The sequence below is a fragment of the Ochlerotatus camptorhynchus genome, unplaced genomic scaffold (assembly GCF_037179485.1).
Source record: "Ochlerotatus camptorhynchus isolate MF236.1 unplaced genomic scaffold, CSIRO-AGI_Acam_v1.1 ptg000066l, whole genome shotgun sequence".
Classification (NCBI taxonomy): domain Eukaryota; kingdom Metazoa; phylum Arthropoda; class Insecta; order Diptera; family Culicidae; genus Ochlerotatus; species Ochlerotatus camptorhynchus.
In genome coordinates, this window is record NW_027040556.1 from 291,439 (window position 1) to 316,985 (window position 25,547).

Genomic DNA, 25,547 nt, shown 5'->3' on the forward strand with positions numbered 1-25,547 from the left:
CATTTCTTAGAGAAAATTTTACGAAAACTACATTAAATCACTCAATTTAAAAATTAAAAATTAAAAATTTCGCTTATCGTCTTTTGACCGCAGAATATCTAAATCAGAACATTGTGATGTTCATTATACAGGTTTGGCAGAAAAAATCTCCCTTCCTGTTCGTTCCTTATCATCCAAATGCAAAACAACATTGTTGACGTTACTCTTATTGCTATATGCTGTCAAATGAATTTCATGGGCCATAGTTAGGAACATAGAAAAGAAATGTGTCCCTAAAGTTGGGTCCATGTTTTACTTGTGAAAACGTTGTTAAACAATTAAAATAAACATAAAATATTCAAACAGCAACTGTAAGTTTTACGTCTAGTGTGTATTATCAGGTAATTCCAATCAATAAATGCCATAATCAGGCCATTTGATGATCGTCAGTCAACCTTCCCATCTTAACCTTATAAGTCATGGCGGCTAAAAACTCCGAACATTGTGATATTCTCAACCAGTTTTATTACTTACGAGAGCTGAAAATGTATTGAAATGTTGTGATATAAATTGATTTGTGTGTGGTACACATTTATCAACCATCAATGATCAATATTTTCCTTATTTTTTGTGTAATATTCCTTAATTAATTATTTATTTGCGTGATAGGCCGAATGAAAGGACTAGACCCACATTACATACCGTAACCCTATGTGGCGAAAAATCCGAACAAAATTATGTGGGTTAACCGCATGCCTCAAAGCATTCGGTTTTGTAGACCATTCATCCTGCAATTCGTGAAAGAGAGTAGTGAGATAATTCTTGATACAAAACAAGACGTGGAGCAAGAAATGCAAGAACTAATACCAGTGAAATTAAACGGAAACATAATCTTTTTAGATCATTTTAAATTTGCACTGAGTATGATTGACGGTAAGGTGTTAACATATATTTGTGGTAGTTCATCAATGCAGAACTGTTCTATTTGTGGGGCAACTCCAAACGTAATGAACAAGAAAGACAAATTAGAATAAGGATTTATAGCTAACGCAAATACCCTAGTTTATGGTATATTTTCACTTCATGCATGGATTCGCTTCTTTGAATGTCTGCTGCATATTTCGTATCGTATAGAAGCAATGGAAAGTTTTACAGCCATGTAAAGAACAGTATCTGAAAAGAAAAAACAAGTAACGGCGCAGTTTTATGAAAAATTTGGAGTTAGAGTTGATCAACCAAGATCGGCCCTCCCCTTGACTAGTTTTGCACCTTGCTGTTGGTGGGCGGGCTTAATTTCATGCTTTATAGTGGAGTGTTGGAGACAGTAGGTTTATGGTCGGCGTTGCTGGCTCATGCCGCGATAGAATGGCGTCATGGACAGGCAATGGGGATTACTAAGCTTCCCCTCTCTGATAAACCACTGCATTAGAGAACCAAAGATCTAGTCTGAATCTAGTGTTCAAGTGGCCAACATAGGCTAGTTCTTCTGCTGTATTGTCAAAGATAGAAGCAAAATTTATTCAAATGGGTCAAGTCTTGAAAATTAAGCTCTCACGCAGCTCCAAAAAAAGAGTTGATCAACCAAGATCGGGAGGAGCAGGTACGAGCACTACAGGTAAGGTTTGTCGACGAGGATTCGCACATCCTCATCTTTTAAGCAGCGTTTTAAATATCGACGAAGAATTAATTGTGAGGTTTCGAAACCTTTTAATTACTATCAACAGTCAGGAGTCAATTAATTCAGAACAAATTGATGCCTATTGCAAAGACAAATACCGACTTTATCATTCTTTATATGATTGGTATAAAATTCCTGCAACCATACATAAAGTACTTGCTCATGCTGGAGAAATAACAATTCATTCGCCAGTTCCTCTTGGAATATTAGCAGAAGAAGCAGCAGAAAGGCAGCATAAACTGCTGAAAAAATATCGAACTCACCATGCTAGAAAACGATCCTGAGTCGAAAATTTACTCGATGTCTTCATTCGGGCAATGAATGAATCAGATCCATCCATTTGGATGGAGAAAAGAAGGAAATAAAAAAAAACATTGAGTTATGATAACTGCAATGCATTGGAAGAACTTATGGAAGCTGTCGACGAAGTTGAAGAAGATTTTGCTAGTGATGATAGCAGTGCCGAATAATAAAAAAATGTACAATATCGAGAAAACAAAACAAACAAAAGATTGAGATAAAATTTATACCTTTTTTTTTTTTTTATATTATAGTCACCTAAACACTCTTGGGTCATTTGTGACTTGTCCGGGGTGAAATTTAAACTCGTAACTTTGGCGTGAGAGGTACGGATGCTAACCACTACGCCGGAGTCGTCCCCGCAAAAGTTAATTTTAATCCCCCCATTTTTCACTCTTTCTGTTACCTATCTTATAACTGAAATAAACTAGGAAGAACGAATATAACCATTCATTGAAATGGAAGCTATGTTGTAAAATTCACAATATGTTGTCCGTAAGTAAATGTTGCAGAAAAAGACTTAAAAATATTATCATTAAAGATCAATTAAAAACTAAGCCCATATCAAAAGTTGTTCGTGAATCATCAAAATGTGTTCCTCGTCCTTTAGTTAATAATTACAACCATTCAACATCTTACATTGAAGCAAATATTATATAATGAAGGAAATATTTTTGTCCGCTTGCTTGTATGGAAATTTCCCATAGTGGGGAGCTACTGTGTCAGTCAACAGCTTTTGATACACTGCTTGGTTCAATTTTACCCCTTTGTCTATGAAGATCAACGGGGTTTTGCCGGTGTGAGTTATTCCAGCCCAAACCATGTCCGAAGCGGGATGATGACTCCTTGAAATACTTCCTCGATTTTTAGAAGTAAAAGGAAGCAACTGCCGATCGTTCTGGTGGTTGTGATGCTGCTCGATAGTGAAAATTTTTTCATCGGTGAGCTGCACTGACTGCCCAACAAACAATTCAGTGTCAAATATAAGCATATATATTCAGTGCTGTGTTCCTAAAATTTCAGCTAAGTAGTTGCTCCCAGTATTGACTTACGCCCTTAAAATATAAATCTGCCTAAAATAAGGACGCGCCCGCTCGATTACGTTGTTTCAAATAGTGTATTATCTAGTTCAGGCCTACCCAACCTTTCAAAACTTGCTTTCTGAATGGCTGTAACTATTTTCGATGAACATGTTTCAAGCTGCATTATGTTTCTTTCTCATTCATGCTGAGCTTAAATTCATAATTAAGAATAAAATTGCACTAAAATGATGCCCTTGCTGTGCGTCCGGGCTTGTGTAATATAGATTACATTCTCATGCTAAATTATGTCAGTACTATCTCAAGTGATTCAGTACTTTCTCAAGCTTTTTTGCAGTAATTCAGCACATTTCAAACTGATTCCGAGATTTTCTAAAGTGTTTCAGTACATTCAGAAGAGATTTTGATATTTTTTTTTAAATAATTCTCTGCTGTCCAAAGTGATTAGGATTTTTCTGAAGTGATTAAATATTTTCTGAAGGGATTTAAAACTTTTCTGAAATGATTCAGTTATCACAAAGTCATTCAGTTGTTGAGAAAGTGATTGTAAACTTGAGAGAATTGATACAGTACTTTCCGAAGTTTTGTGAAGTGATTCACTCCTTTCCGGTTCTTACGGAGGCGATTACAAATTTTCTAGAAAGGTTAAGTATTTTCCAAAGCAATTCAGAAATTTTCTTAAGTCATTTAATACTATCCGAAAAATTTTCGAGCTAAACTGAAGTGATTCAGTACTTTCAGAAATGATTTCAAACTTTTCAAAAATGATTCTGTTTTTTTCCGAAGTGATTTAGAACTTTCCGAAGTCATTTCAAGCTTTTTTGATATGATTCCAAACTTCTCTCCTGTACCTCAACGTGAAAGAATTTTTGTAAGAATCATCATGTCAAAATTTCTATCTTACGCCACTAAGTAGCACCAACTTTTGTCCGCCAATAAGGATTTGTCCCGTTAGTGATAAACCTCAACCAAAAAACAATTATGAATTTTAACCTGAAATGGTTTGCCAGGGGCGCTAGCATCTCACATTTTTTTTCAAATATTACCCTGATCATATTTATCAGGGGCACAACGAATTAAAATTTAACATTAGTCATAAATTTTTCCTAAATCATGTTTACCAGGAGCGCACGACATTTTAAATTAAATTTGTTTTTAAATGTTTCCGTAAACCTGTCTACCAGGGCTGCGATAGTCATTTAAAATTTATATTTCTTTTAAATGTGCCTCTGATCATGTTAACGAGAGGCCTGAAGTTGTCTTCCAAGGGCGCAAATCGTTTCAAATTTATAATTTCTTATATATATATATATTTTTTTTTTCTGGTTTAAGGTTTTTGACCATTTTAACCTAAACATGTTCACCAGGTGCATTAGCCATTTTAAAATTCATGGATAGAGGCAGCATAATATACTATGCGTCCATGTTTCAATCGCATGGCTTATACATGTTTTATAAACCGAGGGGGGCGACTCTATATAAGATGCAGGAAAAATTGTGTTTTGCTGTGGTTAGCTGCATGTACACTGAGTAGATAGAAAGAAGATTGATGACGATTCTGAAGATTTCCTGCAAAAATATGATGTGCGATGCAAGTAGGTGGGAGAAATGATTGAAGATTTTCCGAAGATTGATTCGCTAGTGTGAGATTTGTTGAGCATCTAGAATTGAGATTTAGATGTGTCCCCCCCCCCCCCTCGTTATAAACGACGTATTAGATTTAGCATTGGGCGAGCTTGAGGCAAGAATCGATCTTAGTGAATCGATGCATTTTTTTGAAACGATCTTTTGAGTCGATTCATTTTTCAAAATGGCACAACAATGTTTCAAATATAACGCATCACAGGAAAGTTGGTGCCAATTAAGCCAACTTCAGTCTTGAGTTGATATTACGGTACATAAGCTCTCTTAATTGTTATGGCATTTCACCTATAATAGTCATTTAGTGTGATGATTGATATCATTTAGAAATAAATTGTGTAGTACGTGTGCAGTAAATGTTGTGAGTGTGACATACATCACTGCTGGTCATTAAAATAGGTGTAGGCAAAATAAATGTGAAATTTCAGGTTATGTTCATTTAACTTCATTTTATTCGACTTTAAAGTTAAGCATTTGATAGTGTAATAAAAATTAAATAATTGCACAAGGAAACTCAAAAAGTTAAAACAATAAATGACTCACTCATTATAATCAACTATAAAATATGCCTGGTCAGTGAAATAGGTGAAAGGAAAGCTTGAAAATAATCGTATAAGTATTATTAGACTAATGACGCTTAGTAACCGCTGTGCCCTCTTTTGTTAAGTAGAACCTTGTTCAATCTTCTTGGCTTTGACTCAACCAAGCACTGACAAGTTTCCTTTGGTATAGCATACCACTCTTTTTGAACTGTGGTCCATAGTTGATCTTTATTTGAAAATGCTTGACCAGATAACTTTCTTTTAAGCTCGTTCCATACATTTTCGATGGGGTTGATGTCAGGAGATTGGCTAGGCTATGTAATAACCGACACTTTGTTTGCACGAAATCCTTCCTTTACATACTTAGAAGAGTGTTTTGGATCGTTGTCTTGCTGAAAATGCCATATAAGAAGCATGTTCTCTTCTGCATAAGGGAGCATAACCATTACCGGATGGTCTACGTGAGAATATAGTAAATTACTATTTTGATTTCATTTTACATGTGGAAGATTTTGCTCAGCATACCTGATTAGGTAAGTGATTTAACAGGTTATAATATTCGTTTTATTGGTATTAAATGAACGATTTAAAAAATGAAAGAAATAAGAAACAAAACAATTCGATGGTCGGAGTGTAAGAGCAGGTAAGTACGGAAAGTATTTAATTCAGATATCCCAAAACTCATCCTACAGGGATCCCAAGAAAGCTAATTGAGCCATGCGTTTTGCATTGAGCCTATATCGATTCTGAGTGGTTTCACCAGTTTTGAAGAATGAGTGTACCCCATTAGGCATAAATACGTTAGGCATACGGACGTTAGGCATACGGACGCTAGGCATAATGGACGTTAGGCATAAAGTCATTAGGCATAATGGACGTTAGGCATAATATACGTTAGGCATAATGGACGTTAGGCATATAATACCTTGCTGCTGTACAACTATAGAAACCTGTTTCGAGCATGGTGAACAATGCTTAAATAAGGCTAAGCGTTGAATAAAAAATGATACAAGTTAAACAAGCATAGTTTCTTTAATAAGCACAGTATGGAATCCATTATTTATCATATCATAAGTGACGTAGCTACATATTTACTTAGATCCAAGATTAGTAGCGATAGCGGTTAAATAATCTGGCAATGAAAACTCAGCATAGTTTAGAACTATAACTTGAAATCAATCGCATCTAGAAATAAAAAAAAATCACACATTTGATGTAATATATTCTTACACACATATTACAATTGTCAAAGAAGAAAAGATTTTCCTCAAAGAACAGCTCATGAAATGAAGAAAGGTGAATTTTGTGATTTTTCATTCAATAACAAAAAACAGCTAAGGTTGAATAAAATATGATGCAAAAGAACAGCTCATGAAATGAAGAATGGTGAATTCTGTGGTTTTTCATTCAATAAAAAAAAAAACATACCAGCTAATGAAAACTAGCGGAACCGTCTGCTGATGATGCGATGTGAGCGATACTTCCATGAACAATGACGAGTTGCCGAAACAAACAAGGAACTGTGGCAAACGTACCATCTGTAACCCAATACTTTGCCTGCCCAAGATGTCGCAAGTTTTCATGAGTTCCAAAAATTAAGGCTCTTTCATTATTGTCACCGAAGTCAGCAATCAATAGACGGTTCCCATTATCATCCTTCTGGAATTCATCGGGTAGATTATGCCTAACGTCCATTATGCCTAACGTCCATTATGCCTAACGTCCTTTATGCCTATCGTACATTATGCCGAACGTCCGTATGCCTGACGACCGTATGCCTAACGTCCGTATGCCTAACGACCGTATGCCTAACGTCGTGTACCCTTGAAGAATAGCCTCTCTGACGCAACACTTGTTACCATTCTTGATAAATAGTCTCGGGCAATTGGGTATACATGGGGATATACACTGCGGATTTTCTCCCATGCTCGAAAAGGATCGACAGAACGTGGAAAAACAGGCTTTGTAATTTTGTAATTCTGCCGATATGCCCCCATGGTGATCCAGTTCTGACATAGCAGAGGGCTGATGAACCTGAATTCGTATACTCTTGCGGTACTATAGATCTGCTCAGACACAATTTTAACTGCCCGAAAGTGAGCTGAAGACTCCAGGTACAGGTCAATACTAAATTGCAAATGCAAATGCGCTGAAATTTTTTTTTTGTTGGATCGAAACAAAAATCGAATGAAAAGGATCGATCCAGTCGATTTTTGTCGTGTTCGAGATCGATTAAAAAAATCGATTAATCGAAACATTCATGATTCATTATTCCACAACACTGGTTCAGTCTAACAACAAGACGAAATCAGTAGGGTAGTGGTTACCGTTTCCGCTTTCCAAGTATTTTTATTTGAGTTCTAAGTCTTATTAATTTAAATAGTAATCATCGATCACATGACTCACGACAATGAATGCATTGATCTAGTTTAAAAAATAACCGAGCATCCTTTCCTTGGAATTGGAGAGGTGGAGAGGTAACATTGGTCTCTTGTAAAACAACAATGAATGCATAAATCATTTCCACAGAGCCTTGAAGAAGCTAGAGTTGCGATCGGGAGATAGCTGTTCACTTTCAAGCACGCTTTTATTAATTATTGAGCTACCCTTATGATGAATTCTAGGATAGCTAAGACGACCAGGCAAGCGGCTGGTGATTGGAAGGTACATGGTTCGAATCCCCATGCAACGACATGTAATATATATAGTTCATTATCAAATACATGTGTGGTGCACGCTACGTCAGATATACTGAAAACAATCTCTACTAAGGAATAATACCTATCCCTGTTGTTGTCAACCCCGTTCCTATTACTTTCGGGTTAATTTTCCCATAGTTGAATAACCGTTTAAAAAATGTATAATAATGTCTTAGTAAACGTTACTTCACATGAGAATCAAGCATATACAGATCATCACTGTTTTAATTAAGGGTGTGATGTCTAATAAACGCTGAATAATCAGAAAATTTCATCGAAGAATAAGCTCTGTTACAACTCATATAAGTCTAATAACAGCTTCCCGTCATACCTTATACTACACCAATAGTTCAATGTGTTGTGGTCGAATCAATTCTCCAGATGTGTGTGAACAAAGCCTGAACAGAAGGTATTATTAAAAATAATACAAGTATTACTAAGCATGCAGTTGAATAAAATCGTCAAGAAGTCGTTTTTTTAATAAACGATTGTTTATTGGGTGATGGTGGCCCTCGGACAACCGGTTCAGAATAACCTTAACTTTTCTGAACCGATTTGTTTTCATATGTCATTCGAGTAGGTGTTTTTGCATAGTTTGTATGATTTAAGCTTCAAGTCATCATGGACTATGGCAGCAGCGGAAGATTAAAAAATTTCCAGTGATTTCGCCAAGTTTCTGATGGAAATTGTTGAATTTCGCTTGATTTGTCGCCGGATTGTCTCGCGCATGTGTGAAGTCCGAACGGTGTGTTTTTTCCTCTCCCGAAACAGTCAAAAGGTCAAGATATTAAACCATATAGGTATGCTTAGTTTAATCCGTTTGGTTGTATAGAGACATGCTGTCAAAGCATGGAAACTAAAGATTTAAAATTGGCTCACTATTTGACTAGCCTATTGGTCCCAAGCACATCGATTAACGTACCCCATTCCATTCGAAATTGTAGTACTACACTATGTTTGTTTTGATTCGCTATGAAAGTTTGACAGATAAAATGAGGGGTTCGTTGATTTTCCTATGGGACCGAAGAGAGTACCAGAGCTGAGCCAAAAAGTTGAGCACGTTTCTTCAGGACCTTCTGGTCTAATAGTTACCTTTATGGTCAAAGTTTGTACAGATAATTTGCAGAAACCCTGTAGAGCACCTTTTTTAAGTTTATTTTCCAGTTAATCCAAGAGACAGTTGCGATCAGCTGAAGTTTTTGGTTACCAAGAACTTTTGACCGATCACAGTAGAACCATAGAAATAACTCTAAGACTAATAGGTCCCGAAGAAACGTGCTCAACTTTTTGGCTCAGCTGTGGTACTCTCTTCGGTCCCAAGCTAATCAATGCACTCCTCGAAACATAGGAAAATCCACGAACCCCCATTTTATCTGTCAAACATTCATAGAAAATCAAAACAAACATAGTGTAGTACTAGACTTTCAACTAGAATGGGGTACGTTAATCGATTTGCTTGGAACCAATAGGCTAGTAAAATAGTGAGCCAATTTAAAATCGATAGTTTCGTATTGATTGTTGGTAGAACTGGCAGTTTATTCTAATATGAAAATGTTTACATTCAGCACCATTAACACCATGTCACTCACACACTCTAGATTTCTAGCTGTCAGTTCCACTGTGAAACGTCTCTTGGATCACCTTGTTGTTATTATCTTTTATTTTCAATTGATAGCTTTAGTGTGCAAGTTGGCAACAGGTTTGCTTTGTTTCAATTCAACGTGTTTGTTTATAATTTTGACAAGTTCATTCGGGATCGCCTTGTCAATTCCAGTCCACTTTTAAGATACAAATGTAGTAGGTTATAAAAGTGCTAAAATGACCAAGAAATCACGAGGAAATCAACACATAGTATGTGTTTTATGCCTAAAGAAGACTAATTTGCGAAAACCAACCGATTCAGTTGTTGCATCCTCTCTGAGGGAAAACCGTTTTGATGAAGATGGCTCCGTAGCTCTTGCTAACATAAGAGGACGTCCTTCCAGTTGGGTCACAGGCTCATCGACTTCATATAGTAATAAAATTCTACTTGTTGATGACTTGTTCTTAATAAAAACGAAATGCAATTTTAGCACAAAGAAAACATTGCAATTAACCAGTGCACTCCGAGGAATGGACTTTGAAATCCCCTCTTATCTTCCCCAAAAGATAAAAGATATGAACCAGAAGCTCAGGGAGTTCTTTTCTGTAACACATCTTCCATTGTCCAAACCAGTAGTATATTGAAACGACGTGAAGGTTTTAATCGAGTGTGTTGAACATGAATGATTTCTATTTAATAACGATGTATTCTATAAGATACGAGCAAACGGAGGAGGAGGCTCATTTAAGATTACGTTGTCTATCGTAGAAAATGAACGAAAAAGGAGGACCTAAAAATACAGGAGTAATACCCAGAATTACGGAAAAGTACACCAATATTGTACAAGTTTGGTCGACACTTCTCGCGTTGGACAAATTGGAAGCGGTTGTCGTAGGTGCAACCATCATCAATTTTTTGCTAGGCATCATGAATCACAGTTCACCTTATCCTTGTCCATATTGCTGCCCGAATAAGTCCATGCTTTCTCGAGAAAGTCAGGTTCCAAGATCGTTGGATTTAATAAACACAAGTTACGTAAAATGAAATACTGATGGTGCTGATGATAAACGAGCAACGAATTTTTATAATGCTGCTTTGTTCACCACCCGTGCTCCATATCGTACTTGGGATCATAAACACCATTTACAAAGGTGTTGAACCTGTTGATTAAACAACTGCTGAACAGTGGGTGAAGCTAAGTTCGTGTCAACGTCGTAGCAAGTATGGCTTCACAGGTAGAAACTGGATTAACAAATTACTGGAGAACAGGACTTTGTTGAAATCTGATGGACGCCTCAGTATTTTTAGAAATGTACGAATTCAATTTAACTCTTCTCTTAATCATCATTAACTTAATAAAGTGACTATTAAAAGGTACTTGACCGTTTTACTGAGGTTTTCAAAGCTTGTCTTCAAGAAAACTTAATTTCTGGATATCTTCTGAGCAATGAAGAATTTGCATAGAGCTGGATTCAGGCAGGAATACCAAAAAGCTCCAAGTTCCATATCTTACGCTTCCATGTTCCAGAGCTCTGCAAGTTCGTAGGATCAGGGTTGGGGCTATATGGCGAACAGGCGTGCGAAACTGTCCATTTTGATTTTGAGCTAACATGACAGAAGATGAAAGTTCCAGATACGTCAGAACATTACGACGATCATTAGTTCCGTTCCATGATTTTATACAACAGTGCTCATTTGTGAAAGCTATAGCATATCCGAACAACAGACCATTCATCTTTATTTGTTATATAAATACACCTTTATACGCAAATATACATAAGCGTAAAATTATTACTTGTATACAATCTTTCAATTATATTTAATCGAAAAGACTACTTATCCTCCGACTTCTCTACTTACCTCGGTTTTTCTACTCTTCTGTTTTACATGTTTTCCACCGCTTTGCAGTCCCTTTTTTTAATCAAAAGAGGGATGAGGGCTCTTACTACCAATGTCTTGGATTTTCAAAAGCAACCATTGTAAAACCATAGTTTAAATGCTAAAAAAATCTTTAAAAAAAACTATAAGGGACAGCCCTATGGGGTTGTACGCAATGGTGACGTAGGACTACTTGGTCTTATATGATAAATCTTATTTGTTAACTGCAGCAGGAGCTTGTGTTTTGAGCGGGGTTCTCTCTGTTTATACTCTTTAGTATGACGCGCTTGACATAAATGGCCCACAGCGACTCACGAAAAGCTACTGATTCCGATCAACAGCGGTGCGGCTTCTTCCTCCTTTTAAGGATGCTCATTTGGGCTGCAGCTAGCTGCTTGCAGGCAGCCTTTCGTTGTGTACTGGAGAACACCACTACTCATCACGCGGTGATTGAATAAACACCGTTTGGTGAGACCGGGTCCAATCCAACTTTGAAATCTGTGCTAGGGAAATCGCTTTTCGCAGGCAATTGGTGTTTATTTTAATAGTGACATTTTGAAAAATGATAAAGTCTTTAATTCATCAGATGCGTAGAAATATTTCTGATCCATTGGTGATAAAATTATCGAAATTGGTATAGGGGCAGCTGAGTTATTAACGTTCAAAATCTTTCATAATTTTGTTGTATGTTCCACTTTTGGTTTTCACAAAGTGTACCCCCATATAGAAATCACAGACGTAGTCCTACGTCGAAAGTAGACTACCCAATTTTAAATCTTTTAACAATCAAAATAATCTGCAGACCCTAGAAATTCTAGTGGAACCACAATTTTCAAGAAATGGCTAAGCTATGTCATTTCAAACTTGCCGTTACACGTTTTTCGGAAGAATCGTGTTCGGAGTGCTAAACCCTTCATTTGAAAAAAAAATCTATATGGATACTCCCACCCTCCACTAAAAACAATAAGTTCTATTCTTCAATACGCCGCAAAAAAAATAAATAAGGAATCCCTGCGGCGAACAATGCCGGCAAAAGATCCAATGTATCACTCTGAAACAGCATCATTCATTGTTCGGAAAACGAAAATACTAAATACACACCGACAGCCGGAAAGACAATGCTATGAATATTCAGATCCCCCTCTGCGCCATTGGTGGCAGCCATAAATATATGAATTGGACCCGTTATACCTATAGAGAGGTACAGTGCCTATATTCGTCGAAACAAAAGGAAAGTTAAATACGCAAAACTGTCAGTACAGAAATTTCCGAATTTGCATAGAGATTGACGAGTGAGCATTCATAAAAGCACAAGGGTGGGGCTGTGAGAATTGTGTAAAATGTGCGATATTTGCGAACTGCCACTGCCGGTACAAACATGAAACCTCACACACTAAAATTGCGGTGTCAACGGAAAAGCTGCGTCTCCTCCAGCGAGTGAAAGAAATTGCGAATGAATCGAGTTACATCAGGCAGGCAGGTTTCAATTTTAGCAAGCCTCAACACCAACGACGATGGCGACGATGACGACGACGTGAGACGTGACAAGTGATGCTGATTGAATGTTATCTTTGCAGTTATTTTCCTTTTTGCGAGCGTAAGTTGATTTGCAAGCTTGGCACTTGAAGTTATTTGATATCTGGTCTGGTGGTGGCGCAGAATTTCAAGCGATGATGACCTAGATGATACCCTGCGCCAAGCTGCTGAGTCATCTGTTGGATGCATCATAAAAAAAAGAACGGCTTGCCAACCCGAAGCGCACAAAAGCGGAGCAAAACTGCTTACGTGAGCTAATTCTGCTGCACGTTTGTCATCTTGTGTGTACGTGGGCAAGCTCATAATTTCTCATATACAAGGTATTTCTGCTTGACATGGACTAAAACCCACTTGGGGAGCAAACCATATGCCACGCTCTTCGCGACAGTCAGTTTGCTATGACAACAACCATCAGCGATAATGATGACAACGACGACGACGACGACGACCATGTCAAATAGCACGAAACATGAAATTTCTGTTTTACCAGGAAAATGTCTAAATTACATTAACCAGAAGCGTCGAGTTTTCGAGCAGCAGCGCTAATTAAATTTCAAAGTATAAGCTATGTTTGTCGTGGATGTTGACTCGCATGGTTTCTTGTACTAGCGAGGGTCTTGCGTTTCGAGTTTTTACGCTCTCCGGTGGTCTACTTCGTGGTGGACTCCAGGTGTGGTTTGCTGTAACTTTTCTTATTGTGACTTGAGGTTGAAACTGTTGTTGGAAAAAGTCTTCTTATGAAACATTGTTTTGCTCTAGGTGCCACCCTGAACTGGTCTAACCTCTCACGGATCGGATGATGCAAAATAAATATGAATTATTTCAACCAACTGTAAATGAGTAATTCGCTCTTCGCGTCTCAACCAGACAGGCAGGCACTCAGCAAGAGCCGTTTCGCACATGTTTGAAATTAAATACTGGAAGAGGTTTTAACGCTTGTTTATGTAAAGTTATTTTTTTTAATTGCCAGTCACGACCTGTTCAACCGACTGCGCTGACCATCATTCAAACTCATTCGACATATTTAAATGAATCACAATCACGTGGTGAATGGTTTAGCTTGGAAAGAAAGAATTATTCTGTTATTCCTCTTTCCTAATGAACCTCATCTCTGTGTACCTTATTTATAAGTGATCAAAGTTCGAAAATTTGACCGAAAGTTGTTGAACTAATATTTTGGACAATTTTTAAGTGTCCGTGGTTTTCAATATTTCATTTTTTTTCTCGCGTGAGATTTGGAAACCCAAGTAAAGGCTGACTAAAGGTAAATTGGTACGCCTTTCGCGCGCCGCTAGCACGCCTCTAGAATTGGGAATCGAAAATCTTTGACAGTGGTTTGTTTACACTTCTATAGAGAACAAGAAGTTTGATCAAAGTAGTCGATCGCGTTCAGAAATAACGTCAAATGGAACTCGATAGAAGAAAAAATACTGTGCACAAACACCTGGAAAATTCGAAGTGGTCCGGTTCCAAGCTTGCTAAAGTGCTGAAGATGCCGAAAACAACAATTTTTAGAGTGCTCAAAACCTACAAGGAAACCCTGAGTGTGGAAAGGAATCATCGGACATATAAAAAATGGAACCATGAACCGGTTGAGGTATGCTAAAGCCGAACCGGCACATGAACCAGAATTCCGTGACCAAAAAGCGTGCAAGGCTCTTGTACGACCGTGTTTTGACGAAACACAAGAGCTGCACTTTGATCGATGACGAAACATACGTCAAACTCGATTTTATTTTTTTTACATCGCGACTGGACGTGGGGATGTGCCGGGAAGATTCAAGATCGTATTTGCCGACAAGTTCGCGAAGAAGGCCATGATTTGGCAAGCGATTTGCAGTTTTAGCCTGAAATCGGAACCATTAGTCACATCCTCGACGATGACATCCCAAGTTTACATCGAAGAATTCCTGAAAAAGCGTGTATTGCCGTTCATCGGCAAGCATAGGGGTAAAGTCATCTTTTGGTCCGATTTGGCCAGCTACCAGCAACTCCAAGGTGCTTCTGGAGAGGTATACTGCCAAACAGATCGATTTTGTCCCTAAGCTAATGAGTCCTCCGAAATGCCTGGTGTTTCGACCAATCGGAAAATAGTGGGCAATTTCAAACCAGTGACATCGACGAAGTGGCGGGCAGTCAAGGACATCCAGCAAATGCGGGAAAAAATGGAAGAAATGCGCTGATTCCGTGTCCGTTTCTACTGAGCGGGCGCTGATGGGCTCCATAAAAAAGAAGGTTTGGGATTTCGTTCGAACTGGATAAATGTTACCATCTAATGCTGTAAGTTTCAAGTTTTAATAAAATTAATGTAAAACAACCACTAATGGACATTTTAATCTTATTGAATCACGCATTACAGGTAATTTTGTGTGTACCAATTTATTTTTAGTCATCCTTTAACATTGCAAGTTTTATCAAGATTTTAAAGCATTTAACAAGCCTAAGCCATGGTGTTTGTGCAAGCGACATTTACCACCTTGACCGTAAGTAGAATATATCAACTTAAACAATCGATAGATACCATCAAAGTATTCACTCGGCTGTCGACAAAAGCAGGCCATTCTCGATGTGTGCCACGCGATCCAAGATGTTTTAAGACAGGTGGGAAGGAACTCACGGTCTCCCAGTGTTGGTGAGTTCTTTGCCGTTAATGTTCAAGAAAAGTTCACTATTTTGCTGTTCAGAAATTCAAATCAAAAATTATTATCTGCGGATTTGGACAGTTTTTGACCTGTTTGATACGACCGGAAGGTGTATGCTGGTCAAAAATGCCGTGCCAAACTGATTTCCTACGCAATTAATAAATCTTTGATGTGAATTTCGCTAATAAACACGAGGAGCATTTCTTATAGCAAAACTTGCCATAACAAAATGGACGGTTCATTTTAGTAAACAAACTAACACTTCTTCTGACTGTGTCACCTCTCTTACTCGCCTAGCACGCGATCGTCTATTTTCTCGGCAGCAACCATTGTGTGGTCCTCCTCATTGTTCTTCATCAGCAGTTCTTTCGGTCGATGCGTCGTCGACTTTTTTTATATCTAGTTCGTTTATTTGTAAGGCTCAATCGCTTTAGCTTTACGGAGCCGATAATTCATTGTTCTTTCTTTGTAACAAAATTCATGAAGAGCTTTGAGTGGATTGGTTTATGTCCTTTAAATTCCGTTATAATTGCTTATCTTTTGACAGATACGCGCATTTCGTCTACTACTTGCAGACTTCATCAGTGCCAAGTACTCAACACCACAACAAAATTCACTTAATTCTATGTCTAGTAGGAGTTGGGCCGAATACTCGCGGCTTACTCGAGGTTAGAGAGGTACATTGTCGAAGGATAGGAAAAGGGGAGGAGCTTGGGGGTAGGGTTTCGTTGTCTCATCAGAGCGTTGTCACCAGTATGAATAGTAGTGCTGTTCTAGCTTCGTCTGGAGTTCGACCGGCTATGGTGACCAGTGGGCGACGATGAGACTCATCGAGACGGGGGACAAGACAAACAAAAACTAATAAAGAGATACAAAAGACAAACGAATTAAATTCTTATACTAGACATTTGCAGAAACACATAAATCGACTGCATATAGCAGAGATCGAGGGTACCCAACACGTCTCTGATAGGGATATAGGGTTGCCTTCCTTGGGCCTCGAGGGTATTCAAAAGTCGCTCTCTGGCGGCGTCATTATCCGTACATTGCCATACTGCGTGATCGATGTCATCGTAACCGTTTCCACACCGACAGATGTTGCTGTCCACGAGGTTTATTCTATTGAGATGAGCATCTAGCGAGTAGTGGTTGGACATAAATCTACTCATCACGCGCATGAAGTCACGTCTTAAGCCCAAGCCTTTAAACCACACTCTCGAAAAAACATTAGGAATAATTGAATGTAACCACCGTCCAAGATTTCCATTGTCCCAATCGGTTTGCAAACTCGAAAGGGTACTTTGACGCACTAAATGGTAAAATTCATCGTGTGGGATTGAGCCTGGGATTGAGCAATGTTAGGGGACCCATACAAAGGTAATCATCTATGATCTTTCGACCAGCACACTCATCTGCTCCCTTACCTTTGACAGGAAATAAGATGAGTGCCTACCTTGTTTCATCGACCGAATAGCCTCGATCGAACTGAGACTATCCGAGAAGATGAAGTAATGGTCTGCGGGCATGTTGTAAATCATCCCCAATGCGAAGTTGATTGCTGCCAGCTTAGCAACATAAAAGGAACAAGGTTCCTGAAGTTTGCGGAAGGCGCTAGAGTTTTCATTGAAGACACCGAAGCCAGTGGATCCATTGAGAAAAGACCCGTCTGTAAAATATCTTCTCACGCAATTGACGTGTTGGTACTTTTCAGTAAAAATACGCGAGATAATAATAGTTCGAAGTTGATCTGGAATCCCATGAATCAATTGTTTCATGAACAGATCATATTCAATTGAGGAACTGCGATTGGTGAAGTGAGCACGGTCTGGAGTATAACAAGGAAGACACATATCAGAGGATATGTAGTGGTGGTAGATTCTCATAAATCGAGATTGTGTGTTGAGCCCAAGAATTTCTTCAAAATTTTCAATTATAAGTGTGTTCGTCACTCCGCATTTGATTAGTATTCTGAGATAGTGCTCCCAGAAACGGTTCTGGAGAGCTGTTACTCCTGCGAGAACCTCGAGGCTTATGTTATGCGTTGAGTGCATACAGCCGAGAGCAATACGTAGACAACGATATTGAATTCGTTCCAATTTTATTAGGTGACATTTTCTTGCCGAGAGAAAGCAGAAAGTGCCGTACACTAGAACAGAGAGAATTGTTGTTTTATAAAGCGTTATGAGGTCTCCCGGATGAGCACCCTACCCTGTGCCGCAAATTGAACGGAGAAAGTTGATCCTCTGCTGACATTTTTGCTTCAAATACGTAATATGGGTATTCCAAGTGCACTTTGAATCAAACCAAACCCCAAGGTACTTGAAAGACAATGATTGAGTAATGTCCAAAAGATTAAGATGCATTTGGGCTGGGTACCGCTTTCGAGTAAACACTACCAGTTCAGTTTTCTGCGGCGAGAATTCGATCCCTAGATTCATAGTCCAAGAAGACAAGTTATCTGAGGAACTTTGCAATGGTCCTTGCAAGTCCACGGCATGTGGACCTCTTACGAAAACCACACCGTCATCTGCAAGTTGTCTTAGCGTGCATTGTTCTGCCAAACAGTTGTCGATATCTTTGACATAAAAGTTATAAAGAAGAGGGCTGAGACATGAGCCTTGGGGCAGGCCCATGTAGCTAATTCTGGAGGTTGTGAGTTGTCCAAGGGAAAAGTTCATTAGTTTTTCTGTCAACAAATTGTACAAGAAATAATTTAAAATTCCAGAAAGTCCACATCTGTGCAGATTGTCTGACAGAATTACAATGGAAACTGAATCAAAAGCCCCCTTAATGTCCAAGAATACTGAAGCCAATTGCTCCTTGTGCGCAAAGGCCAGTTGAATATCTGTGGAAACCAGCGCTAGACAATCGTTTGTTCCTTTGCTCTTGCGGAACCTAAACTGTGTATTTGATAGCAAGTTATTTGCTTCGACCCACTGATCGAGTCTCCGAAGAATCATTTTCTCCAACAATTTCCCAATGCACGAAAGCATAGCAATCGGACGGTATGAGTTATGGTCAGACGCTGGTTTGTCAGGTTTTCGAAAGGCTATTACTTTGACCTGTCTTCAGGCGGTACAATGTTGTTTTCTTGTAAAGAATTGAATAAGTCTAGCAAGCTTCTTTTACAAATATCCGGGAGATTTTTCAAAAGATTGAATTTAATCATATCGCTTCCCGGTGAGGAGTTATTCGTTGAAAGAAGAGCCATAGAAAATTCCAGCATTGTGAATGTTCTATCCAGAGAGCCGCCGCTCGGAGACGCTTCTCGAAGAATATATTGTGCTGGAACTGAGTCTGGACAGACCTTTTTTTTGCGAAATCGAATATCCATCGGTTGGAGTATGCTTCACTCTCATTAGAAGATGAGCGGTTACGCATGTTGCGAGCCACCCTCCACAAGGTGTTCATTGAGGTTTCTCGTTAGAGTCCCTCGACGAAATTGCGCCAATAACCGCGTTTCTTTTCTTTGACTCAAGCTTTGAATATTCCTCGAAATATGTGGAAGTTTTGTGTGAGTGATGATAAAGTGTTTATTGTGTTGTACCTTTTGACTATAGTTTTAAGATGTATTGTATAGTGACCAAGAATCCTTGGCTCTGTAAAGTTAATTCGATTGAGCCTTATCAAATAAATTAATAAACAAAAAAAAGATGCCATCCCGATATGATCGTCGTTCAGACCGTGCAGCATTTCGAGACGATTCGAGGTCCATTTCCGCAACACAAAGCCTCCCTTCTCCAATAATTCGGATAGTTCAGTCCTCAAACGAATAGCCTCCTCCACCGAATGTGCTCCTAGACGACTTGTCTACATAAAAGCCTTTTTCAAGAGCTGGCTTTCCGAGGGAGTAAGATGAACACCTTCCGTCCATCGCTAATTGCTTCAATATGCGGGTTGCGAGGAAGGAAGATGGAGCTAGACCGTAACTGATGGTGAGCAACTCATAGATCGTGACTTGAATCTGCTTCGAAAACCGCCAGAGGATTCTATGCAGCGGAGTGTCTTCCGAATGGACTAACGCTTGCCTGTGCATTTTTCCGATGTCTCCTACAAGCGCTACTAGAAAGGTACGGAAGCGAAGAATGAGCGTGAATAAATCGTCGTGAACTACAGGACCAACGCAAAGAGCTTCGTTGAGAGAGAAGCCGGACGAAGCTTTGGCAGAACCGTCCAAACGCTAGGGATAAGCTGGGAACCAGAGTCCGATTTCTTTCGCTTCGACTCACAGATCATGCCTCACAGCGGCCCATGGACCAAGCGCTCGATACTGTCTACTATAGCTAAGGTGTTTGATCCGATGCGATTAATAGCTACGGTGGTGGTGTCAGCCGAAGTTCTCAGGCAACAGCTTTGGGTACTTCCGTTTGGATGTGACGAACCAGTTCATGAAAGCATAGAAATCATATGTTCGTGAGAGCGACATTACCTACTTAGGGTAGAATATATCAACCTTAACAATCGATAGATACCACCGCTTGTTCTTACTGTATTGTTACTGATTTTCTGTAATGTACTGTCTCTGAAATACGAATACAATAAATAAAACACAGTATCATATGCCCAAATCGTCATCGCTTTGGGTTGGTCAAGGGCAGTGATGGAAAAAATCAAGAAAATCCAAAATCAGGAACGGTCGAAAATCACTGCTGTTCTTGAGATCAGCAAAATCACAAACAGAAAATCACAAACAGATAATCACGGCGGATTTTAACCTTAGCTGATTTTGTGGTAAAATTCCGACATCCACCGCCATTTTGGAATTCAAGATGGTTGACAAAAATCCAATATGGCGGCCCCGGACAGGGCATATTCATCTAAACCCATGCAATATGGGTATCTACGGAATGGGCTCGATGAAGGGAAGCCAAAAATTGACATCCGCCGCTATTTTGGAATCTAATATGGCGGACCAAAATCCAATATGGTGGCCCCCGGACTAGGAATATGCATTTAATCCCATGTAATATGGGTATCTGCGGAATGAGCTCGATGAGGGGAAGTGTAAAATTGACATCCACCGCCATTTTGGAATACAAGATGGTGGCCCTCGGACAGGGAATATTCATTTAAACCCATGTAATATGTGTATCTACGGAATGGGCTTGATGAGGGGAAGTCGAAAATTGACATCCGTCGCCATTTTTGAATCCAGGATGTCAGACCATAATCCAATATGGTGGCCCAAGAACTGGGAATATGCATTTAAACCCATGGAATATGGGTATCTACGGAATGGGCTCGATGAGGGGAAGTGGAAAATTGACATCCGCCGCCATTTTTGAATTCAATACCAAAATCGAATAGGCGGCCCCGGACAGGGAATATACATCTAAATCCATGTAATATGGGTATCTGCAGAATGAGCTCTTGATTTCAAAAATAGCAGCGGATTTCAATTTTCCACTTCCACTCATCTAGCCCATTCCGTAGATACCCATATTGCATGGGTTTTGATGCATATTCCTTGTCCGGGGGCAACCATATTGAATTTTGATCCGCCATCTTGTATTACAAAATGGCGGTGGATGTCAATATTCCACTTTCACTTATCGAGCCCATTCTGCAGAATCCCTATATTATTGGTGAAGATGCATACTTCTTGTCCGGGAGCTGTCATATTGGATTTTGGTTTGCCATCTTGAATTTCCAAATGGCGGCGGATGTCAATTTTCCACTTCCACTTAGCGATCTAGTTCCGCAGAATCCCTATATCATTGGTGAAGATGCATATTATCTGTCCGGGGGCTGCCACATTGGATTTTGGTCCGCCATCTTGGATTCCAAAATGGCGGTGGATGTCAATTTTCCACTTCCCCTCATCGAGCCCATTCTGTAGATACCCATATTGCATGGGTTTAGATGCATATTCCTTGTCCGGGGCCGCCATATTGGATTTTGGAATCTTGAATTCCAAAATGGCGGTGGATGTCAATTTTCCACTTCCACTTAGCGAGCCCATAACGCAGATACCCATATTGCATAGATTTAGATCATGGTTCTGTATTTTCGAAACAAAGAAGAGAAAATGAACTCTCTGCAAAATCGCTTCATTTCGAGGAATATCATTTTCGTGTAGGCCATCTTGTTGTCAAGTGCTTCAGGTAATTTCATTTGAAGCAAAGACTTGTTTCAATTGACGCAATGAATGACTCGAAAACTGCTTCCTTCGCTTTTTCCACTTTCACTTCAATTCGGGCTCATTCGACTTGCGACGACCTGACAACGCAGGCATCAAAATGTAGTATCCGGATAGTATCCGCACAATACAGGTTGCCGATAGGAAAGGCATCCAGATTATATGTAGTAATAATATATTATTTAATATTAAACGAAAATTTAATTAACTAGGCCATTCTGGACTCCAAGATGGCGGCCATCGGGGTCAGGGAAAGTCTCAAATACCCCACTATAATGTGGGTATTTTCGGTACGAGGACGGCATGAAGGTGCAAAAAATCGATATTCGACGTTATTTTGGAATTCAAATGGCGGGTTTCCTAAAACGGGTCAAATAGCCTAAGATATGGGTATTTTCGGAACGGAGACAATATGGCGGCCATAGGGTTTCAGAAAAGGTGTCAAATACCCTACAATATGGTTATTTCAGAACAGGGACAACGAGTAGATGCCGAAAATCGATATCAGATACCACTTTGGAATCCAATATGTTGGCCATCAGGGTTCAGAAAGTGCCAAATACCCTACAATATGGGTATTTTCGGAATGAGGACAACGTGTAGATGCCGAAAATCGATATTCGATGCCATTTTGGAATCCAATATGGTGTCAAATACCCTAAGATCTGGGTATTTTTGGAACGGGGACCACGTGTAGATGCTTCTTCTTAAATTGGAAGCTACCATCTTGAATTCCAAGATTTCGTTGCACATCAATTTCTGGCTTCTGGATGTCAGCCCGATAAAAAAAACTCACATTGATCGGTATTTGACAGTATTTCACAGTTTTTTTTTTCTGAAGCAAAGTCGCCATCTTAGGTTTAAAGAAGACGTGACATCAATTTTCGGCATCTACGTCTCATCCCCATCTTGAAAATACCCATATTTTAGGATATTTGACACTTTTCCGCTAATCGGAAGCCGCCGTTTGGATTACAAAATGGCGTCGGATATCGATTTCCGGCTTCTAGACATAACCTGGATTCTAAAAAAAATCGTTTGTATGGGTATTTGATGAATTACGAAATGGCATCGGATATTGATTTCCAATCTCCAGATGTCACCCCGATTCTAAAAATATCCATATTGATGGGACAGCATCAGCATTTCCATTTTTTTCTGAAATTGGAAGCCGTCATATTGGATTTCAAAATGGCGTCGGATATCGATTTCCGGCCTCTAGACGTCAACGCGATTCCAAAAATACCTATATTATATAAATATTGACAATATTTCTCACTTGTTCTGAAATCGGAAGCCACCATCTTGGATTTCGAATTGGGCGTCGCATATTAATTTTCGATCTGTAGACTTCATACCGATTACAAAAATACCAATATTGATGGGTATTTGACTGTATTTCCACTTTTTCGTAAATCTAAAGCTTCGATTTCAAAATGGCGTCGGATATCGATCTTCATCCTCTAGACATCACTTTTTCTTAAACTGGAAGCCGCCATCTTGGATTTAAAAATGGCCTCGCATATCAATTTTCGATCTCTAGACGTCACCCCGATTCAAGAAGTACCCATATTGACGGGTAAACAAACCACGTAACAATGATAAATTTTACAACCACGTGTACAGATCTACGCTTAAATGAACCGAGTGAACAATCAACAAAAGTCATAAAAACTGCACGAATTTGGATCGAACAGCTTCGCTTCAATGTAAAAGTAAGTTCATTTGACAACGAAAGAAGAAATGAACACGAGTCAAGCCAAAACAAACAGCATGAAAACCGATCGAAAGTGGTTTTGTTGATGTTGACGAGGACCTGCTCGAAGAGAAGACAGAATGACTTTAAATTGAAAGTGATGGTTGAGAGCTTCATCTTCACTTGAAGATTTTCGATTGAAAGTGACTTTTTGGGGCCCTGGTTTAGATGCATATTCCCTGTCCGGGGGCTGCCATATTGGATTTTGGTCCGCCATATTGGATTCCAAAATGGCGGCGGATGACAATTTTCCACTTCCCCTCATCGAGCCCATTCAGTAGATACCCATATTGCATGTGTTTAGATGCATATTCCCTGTCCAGGGGCCGCCATCTTGGGTTGAAATTCACCATTTTAATTTCTTCCCGATTTTTTTTGGGATTCTTGGAAAACCCTCCCTCCGCGTAAACTATTGTCCATACATTTTTTGTTTTCATGGGCTGTGGATATTTGTCATTCCTCTCCCCTAAACTTGTTTTAAATTGGATGAGCAGAGATACAACAGCAGTGCTGTTTTATATCTTTTCAGGTTCAACCAGAATGATGTGTGTGGTAATCGATTATGACGAATGGGTTTGAGAAAAACGTTTATTTCATGAGTGATAAAATTGTCAGTTGTACAGTTTCAAAGTTTTTTTTATGGAAAATTTGAAAAGTATTTATTTTAGCAGATTCGTAATGTAATATCATATCGATTGGCGTATTTGGAATTTAATTTCATCTATAAATGACAAAGTTACAAGCGTTCAAAACCTAACACTATTTCATCGCACATATTTTTCGATTTGCACCCCAGTATAGTCCACACAGACGCAAAAAAAACATGACACAGAGTTTCAGTGAGGAAAACTGGTAAAACCGCGTTTTTTTAAGCATGGACCTCCTGGAATCTTCAAAAAGTCCCATGCAAATGCTCACTAATAATTCTGTCACCATAGTTCTCGCAATACTGTCGAGTACTCAACTACTACTCCTAAATCTCCAGGACAAAATGATCCAAAAGAGAAAAGCTGCCGTCGTAGATTGTTGACACACCTCTACTAGCAGTTTCGTTCATGAAACTAAAGATGTTTCATGACCAGTAATAAAATCATAAAATCATGAAAGCCCGAGCAACCCTCCCAACAGGTACGATAATTTGTCACATCGAAAATAAAACCAGAAGCCGATTCTGTTTTCCATAAAATGGAAAACTTGACTGCACTTGCGCGACCTGCAAACAAAATCCTCCACTTGAGCAAAAAGCCTCATAAATTGCAATCAGTTATTGTTGTTGAAAGCATCGTTGTTTTCCGCGCGCCTCGTGCAGCTTGTTTACGGTGCCATTTTCCCGGGTCTGCCTCCGTCGCCGTAGCCCTCGCATTAGCTGTGAGCCCCGGCAGCGATGGCGACAAGGTCGGGGTGGATCGGGCTGTGGAATCCAAACATGTTTGTTGTTTTTACGGGAACACACTGCACACTGTTGTTGTTACTGATGGCTGCAATAAAAATGTAGTTATTTGGTTATGTCCACGGATGGCCTTTTGCAATATTTACTGTTTCGCCTTGTGTGGGGCCATGTGTATTTTATAAATTTTATTGCATGTCCCGCGTTAGCAACACGCAGACACATTTTTAGCGAAACACAACACATCGCATCATCCGGTTCGGCATAATGCATGATAAGTGGGGAAAGGTGCGGTAATAACCAATGTTGAGTAGATTCTAGTCAGTACCAACCTACTATGCTCTCAACAAACGAGCTGATAAGGCATGGCCTCGCATAAAACTTTGACCCGCTCTCCTGTAAATGGTGCTTTTTGCAATGTTTATACGATCCAGTTCACTTGCCGCGCAGCAAATCGGTTCATATTTTCCAACTGACGGCACAATTTGCACAAATGACTCGTCAGCAAATATGGCCCTGTTTATACAAATTCCCAGGTGGAGTTTCATAATTTTCCGAACGAGCGCTCACCATCATCAAAGACTCTTCCGTAATAGTTTCCAATTTGTACGCACACACACACACTTATCAAGAGCCAACAAACGAACTCAAGGGCCGGCGCAGAACAGTTTTGAAAAGTGTTTAAGAAACCCTCCCAGCCAGCAGTTTCCCCGGGAAATCTCATCGTCGTCTGGCGCTTCTCTCTCGA

The 25,547-nt window shown here is 39.4% G+C and overlaps 1 protein-coding gene across 2 annotated transcripts in view; it reads left to right on the forward strand.

The window, feature by feature from the left end:
• LOC135697078 (mpv17-like protein) overlaps window positions 1-25,547 on the forward strand; it is a 398,788-nt gene that overhangs the window by 61,469 nt on the left and 311,772 nt on the right. The gene's annotated exons all lie outside the window — the stretch shown is intronic.